This window comes from Pseudorca crassidens, chromosome 7 (assembly GCF_039906515.1).
Source record: "Pseudorca crassidens isolate mPseCra1 chromosome 7, mPseCra1.hap1, whole genome shotgun sequence".
NCBI classification, from domain to species: domain Eukaryota; kingdom Metazoa; phylum Chordata; class Mammalia; order Artiodactyla; family Delphinidae; genus Pseudorca; species Pseudorca crassidens.
The window spans coordinates 87892380-87899134 of NC_090302.1; the positions used below are offsets into that span (position 1 = coordinate 87892380).

The following is a 6755-nucleotide window of genomic DNA, read 5'->3' on the forward strand; positions in this document are numbered from 1 at the left end:
TGACAAGTTCTCCATGAACTTGGTGGCTGCAGACATACCTCAGGTTCCAGGGAAAGCCATCTTCAGAACCCACTATCAGCCCCAATGAGAGGTGGGGACTTCTTTACAGATGTGGTGGGGCAGCATCTTGCTGGGTATCTTGCAGGCTTAGGCAAAATAGGCTCTACTTTACGTTAGTTTTTGGAAATTACAAACTGCTTCAGAGGTCTGAGTGTCAATAGTTGTGAAACCGTGATGCATAGAATCGAAGGAAAACCTACTATTTAAAGACTATCACATGATATCGCTTGTATGTGGAATCTAAAAAAAATGGTACAAATGAACTTATTTACAAAACAGAAATAGAGTCACTGATGTAAAGAAACAAACTTATGTTTACCAGGGGAGAAGGGGGGGGGATAAACTGGGAGATTGGGATTGACATATACACACTACTCTATATAAAATAGGAAACTAATAAGGACCTACAGTACAGTGCAGGGAACTCTACTCAGTACTCTGTAATGACCTACATTGGGGAAAAAATCTAAAAAGGAGTGGATATATGTATATGTATAACTGCTTCACTTTTCTGTACAGCAGAAACTAACACAACATTGTCAATCAACTATACTCCATTAAAAATTTAAAAAACAAATATCACAGAAAAATGAAAAAACATTTTTAATAGAAAAATAAATATATATATTCAATGAATATAAGAAATAAAGACCATCAGGTGTTTCCTCTTTTATGAGAGATAAAGTCTGCATTAATAATTCTTCTATTTGAGAAAAGGATAAAAAAAAATCCCTCATTATTGATTTTAGTTTTTCAAAAGTGAAGTCAAGATTCTGCTCTGGAATGGAGTTCAAGGCAATGCAGAACTTCATAATTTTCTATAATAAAGTCAAAGATGTTTTCCACTGAAGGTAGAATTGCATTTCTGTGTTTATTCATTTAACTAGGATGCACTGAGCTCCCACTGTGTACCTAACATTCCTCTATGCCCTGAGTGCTGCCCTCAAGGAGCTCATAGTCTAGTGAGACAGAACAGACACCAATGAAACAAGCATATAACTCAGGGGTCCCCAATCCCCAGTCCTCGGCCTGTTAGGAACCTGGCCGCACAGCAGGAGGTGAGCGGCAGGCGAGTGAGTGAAGCTTTATCTGCCGCTCCCCATCGCTCCCCATCGCTCACATTACCACATGACCCATCTCTCACCCCAGCCCGTGGAAAAATTGTCTTCCACGAAACCGGTCCCTAGTGCCAAAAAGTTTGGGGACGGCTGATATAACTCATACTGGGTGCTGTGCATTCAAGGGGAATGTATGATTGTGATGGACCTGGTCTTGAAAGGCTTCCCTGAATAAATGGAAGATGAGTCAGACTTTATAGTCAGAAGGGAGAAGGTGCTCACTTCAGCAGCACATAGACTAAAATTGGAAAAATACAATTAGCATGCCCCTGTGCAAGGATGACACACAAATTTGTGAAGTGTTCCATATTTTTGCACAACAATGTGAAAGTGCTTAATGCTACTGAAGTGTATATTTAAATTAGTTAAAATGGTAAATTTTATGTTATGTATATTTTACCACAATAATAAAAGGGGAATGGTGTTGGGATGGTTCCATTGCAGACAGAGGGAACAGCAGGTACAAATGTCTTGTGGGGAGAGGGAGCATGGATGAGAGGAAAGCCAGCAGGGCTGGTTTGTCAAGATTTGGAGGATGTTTTATGGCCTGAGATGAGGAGTCACAGGCAGAGGCCAGACCACCACAAACCTGGATACTGATCTCTGTCCTGAGATCAGTGGGAAATTGTTGAAGAGCTTTCATAAGGGCAGCAATAGAATTGTGTTTTGAAAAGTTACCATGGACTATGGTAGACAGTGGGTAGAGGGGCAGTGGATGTGGCTGACCAGTTGGGAAGGTGTCAGAGTCCTTCAGAAGAGAGATGGGTGTTGCTTGGACTAGGGTGTTGAGGTTGAGATGGAGCGAAGTGGATAGATTTGAGAAAAGTCAGAGGGCCAATGGCTGAACTTGTTGAAAGTTTGCTTTGGGAGTGAGGGGAGGAACCAGTCAAGAAAGAGCTCCATGTTTCCAGATGGATGGTGGTTCCAGTGACTGGGACAGGAAGCACAGAGAGAAGGAGTTTGGAGAGGTGGGTCATGGTTCTTGTTTTTGACATGCTGAGTTTGTGAGCCTCAGGAAGTTTGCAGCTGCCAGTGCAGGGGAACCTACGCATGGGGCATTGGTGCTGGGTTAACTGAGGCCCACACTAATTTCTGGTAGAGTTTCCAGTGATGCTACCTGGCTCACAGCACAACTTGTTCTCTGAGACACGTTTGTCATGGGACATGTGAGGACTCAGGACCACTCCCAAGAGAGAAAACAGAAGGAACACCCAGTCTGCTCCATTGGACAGCTGACAAAAACAATTTTTTCTTCTTCTGAAAAGCTGCTCTATGACAGAATCTTGACTAAACCATACATGTTGTGGATGGTAGATAAAATGCGGTTGGTTGTATGCAGCTGGGATAGCATCTATGTGTCCACCTCCAGTCTTTTAGACCCAAGGATGAGCAATCCTCAGAGTGCTTCTGAAATATCAAGCATAAAAGGCAGGTAATGTGTGCTAATTGAAGCTAAATGTCATGTTCAGTCACAGGGCTTGATAGTCTCTGGAACAGCTGCCTTTTCATTTGATAATTTTGGAAAATCAAAAACATCCACCCAAGGCAGAGGTAGCATTGTATTTTTCAGCTTCTCTCCTCCCTGCCTTGAGCTTCTCTGAAATGACTACCACTGTTCCGGTCCCATCTGAGGTAACCTCAATCTTTATTCACACCCCACCAATGAAAGATGTGTAAAGGCTTCAAGTGAACAATCAAATGTCAAGAAAACAACATTTTAAAAGACTCTAGCTTTAGGACATACCATCTAGGCAACTAAGCATGTAATAAATGCCTGCAATTTGTTACACATGCCTCAAGAAGTAAACTCTGGCTAGATTGAATGGCAACTTTTTCTTTTTTTTTTTTTTGAGATGTCAATTCTTCCCAACTTTATGTATTGAATCTACACAATCCAAATCAAAATCCTAGCAAGCTATTTTGTAGATATTGAAAAAATTATTCTAAAGTTTATATGAAAACACACCATAATGGAAAAGAATATGAAAAGAATATGTATATGTATGTATGACTGAATCACCTTGTTGTACACCAGAAACTAGCACAAAACTGCAAATCAGCCATACTTCAGTAAAAAAAATAAAGAAAAAGAACTTTGAATAAAGTTTATATGAAAACACAAAAGACCCAGAATAACCAAAGCAATGCTGAAGAAGAACAAAGTTGGAGGACAGATACTACCTGACATCAAGACATGCTATAAAGCTACATAATCAAGACAGCCTGGTGTTGGTGAAAGAAAAGATAAACATATCAGTAGAATAGAATAGAGAGCCCAGAAGCAGACTCACACAAATATGATCAACTGACTTTTGACAGAAGACCAAAGGCAACACATTGGAGAAAGTATAATCTTTCATCAAATGGTGCTAGAACAATTGCACAGTCAAATGTTTTAAAAAAAGAAACTAGAAATAGACTTTACACCTTTCACAAAATTAACTCAAAATGTATTCTTTTTTTTTTTTAACATCTTTATTGGGATATAATTGCTTTAAAATAGTCTGTTAGCTTCTGCCTTATAACAAAGTAAATCAGCTATACATATACATATGTTCTCATATCTCTTCTCTCTTGCGTCTCCCTCCCTCCCACCCTCCCTATCCCACCCCTCCAGGCGGTCACAAAGCACCAAGCTGATCTCCCTGTGCTATGCGGCTGCTTCCCACTAGCTATCTACCTTACGTTTGGTAGTGTATATATGTCCATGCCACTCTCTCGTTTTGTAACAGCTCACCCCTCCCCCTCCCCATATCCTCCAGTCCGTTCTCTAGTAGGTCATGCCTTTATTCCTGTCTTATCCCTAGGTTCTTCATGACATTTTTTTTTCTTAAATTCCATACATATGTGTTAGCATACAGTATTTGTCTTTCTCTTTCCGACTTACTTCACTCTGTATGACAGACTCTAGGTCTATCCACCTCATTACAAATAGCTCAATTTCGTTTCTTTTTATGGCTGAGTAATATTCCATTGTATATATGTGCCACATCTTCTTTATCCATTCATCCGATGATGGGCACTTAGGTTGTTTCCATCTCCGGGCTATTGTAAATAGAGCTGCAATGAACATTTTGGTACATGACTCTTTTTGAATTATGGTTTTTTCAGGGTATATGCCCAGTAGTGGGATTGCTGGGTCATATGGTAGTTCTATTTGTAGTTTTTTAAGGAACCTCCATACTGTTCTCTATAGTGGCTGTACCAACTCACATTTCCACCAGCAGTGCAAGAGTGTTCCCTTTTCTCCACACCCTCTCCAGCATTTATTGTTTCTAGATTTTTTGATGATAGTCATTCTGACTGGTGTGAGATGATATCTCATTGTAGTTTTGATTTGCATTTCTCTAATGATTAATGATGTTGAGCATTCTTTCATGTGTTTGTTGGCAGTCTGTATATCTTCTTTGGAGAAATGTCTATTTAGGTCTTGTGCCCATTTTTGGATTGGGTTGTTTGTTTTTTTGTTATTGAGATGCTTGTAAATTTTGGAAATTAATCCTTTGTCCATTGCTTCATTTGCAAATATTTTCTCCCATTCTGAGGGTTGTCTTTTGGTCTTGTTTATGGTTTCCTTTTCTTTTTTTTTTTTTTTGTGGTATGCGGGCCTCTCACTGCTGCGGCCTCTCCCGTTGCAGAGCACAGTCTCCGGACGCGCAGGCTCAGCGGCCATGGCTCACAGGCCCAGCCACTCTGCGGCATGTGGGATCCTCCTGGACAGGGACACGAACCCGTGTCCCCTGCATCAGCAGCGGACTCTCAACCACTGCACCACCAGGGAAGCCCTATGGTTTCCTTTGCGTGCAAAAGCTTTGAAGTTTCATTAGGTCCCATTTGTTTATTTTTGTTTTTATTTCCATTTCTCTAGCAGGTGAGTCAAAAAGAATCTTGCTGTGATTTATGTCATAGAGTGTTTTTCCTGTGTTTTCCTCTAGGAGTTTTATAGTGTCTGGCCTTACATTTAGGTCTTTAATCCATTTTGAGCTTATTTTTGTGTATGGTGTTAGGGATTGATCTAATCTCATACTTTTACATGTACCTGTCCAGTTTTCCCAGCGCCACTTATTGAAGAGGCTGTCCTTTCTCCACTGTACATTCTTGCCTCCTTTATCAAAGATAAGGTGACCATATGTGCGTGGGTTTATCTCTGGGCTTTGTATCCTGTTCCATTGATATATCTTTCTGTTTTTGTGCCCGTACCATACTGTCTTGATTACGGTAGCTTTGTAGTATAGTCTGAAGTCAGGGAGCCTGATTCCTCCAGCTCCGTTTTTCGTTCTCAAGATTGCTTTGGCTATTCGGGGTCTTTTGGGTTTCCATACAAATTGTGTAATTTTTTGTTCTAGTTCTGTGAAAAATGCCATTGGTAGCTTCATAGGGATTGCATTGAATCTGTAGATTGCTTTGGGTAGTAGAGTTATTTTCAAAATGTTGATTCTTTCAATCCAAGAACATGGTATATCTCTCCATCTATTTGTATCATCTTTAATTTCTTTCATCAGTGTCTTATAATTTTCTGCATACAGGTCTTTTGTCTCCTTAGGTAGGTTTATTCCTAGGTATTTTATTCTTTTTGTTGCAATAGTAAATGGGAGTGTTTTCTTGATTTCATTTTCAGATTTTTCATCATTAGTGTATAGGAATGCCAGAGATTTCTGTGCATTAATTTTGTATCCTGCTACTTTACCAAATTCATTGTTAGCTCTAGTAGTTTTCTGGTAGCATCATTAGGATTCTATATATATAGTATCATGTCATCTGCAAACAGTGACAGCTTTACTTCTTCTTTTCCGATTTGGATTCCTTTTATTTCCTTTTCTTCTCTGATTGCTGTGGCTAAAACTTCCAAAACTATGTTGAATAAGAGTGGTGAGAGTGGGCAACCTTGTCTTGCTCCTTATCTTAGTGGAAATGCTTTCAGTTTTTCACCATTGAGGATGATGTTTGCTGTGGGCTTGTCATATATGGCCTTTATTATGTTGAGGAAAGTTCCCTCTATGCCTACTTTCTGCAGGGTTTTTTATCATAAACGGGTGTTGAATTTTGTCAAAAGCTTTCTCTGCATCTATTGAGATGATCATATGGTTTTTCTCCTTCAATTTGTTAATATGGTTTATCACATTGATAGATTTGCATATATTGAAGAATCCTTGCTTTCCTGGAATAAACCCCACTTGATCATGGTGTATGATGCTTTTAATGTGCTGTTGAATTCTGTTTGCTAGTACTTTGTTGAGGATTTTTGCATCTATGTTCATAAGTGATATTGGCCTGTAGTTTTCTTTCTTTGTAACATCCTTGTCTGGTTTTGGTATCAAGGTGACGGTGGCCTCGTCTTCTACATCTTCTACCTTCTGAATTTCGGAGTGTTCCTCCCTCTGCTATATTTTGGAAGAGTTTCAGAAGGATAGGTGTTAGCTCTTCTCTAAATGTTTGATAAAATTCCCCTGTGAAGCCATCTGGTCCTGGGCTTTTTTTGTTGGAAGATTTTTAAAAACAGTTTCAATTTCAGTGCTTGTGATTGGTCTGTTCATATTTTCTAGTTCTTCCTGATTCAGTCTTGCCAGGTTGTGCATT

General features: G+C 39.6%; 1 pseudogene; it reads left to right on the plus strand.

The window, feature by feature from the left end:
* Window positions 1-1392: 1392 nt before the first annotated feature.
* Window positions 1393-1492, plus strand: LOC137228504 (U6 spliceosomal RNA; annotated as a pseudogene).
* Window positions 1493-6755: the final 5263 nt, after the last annotated feature.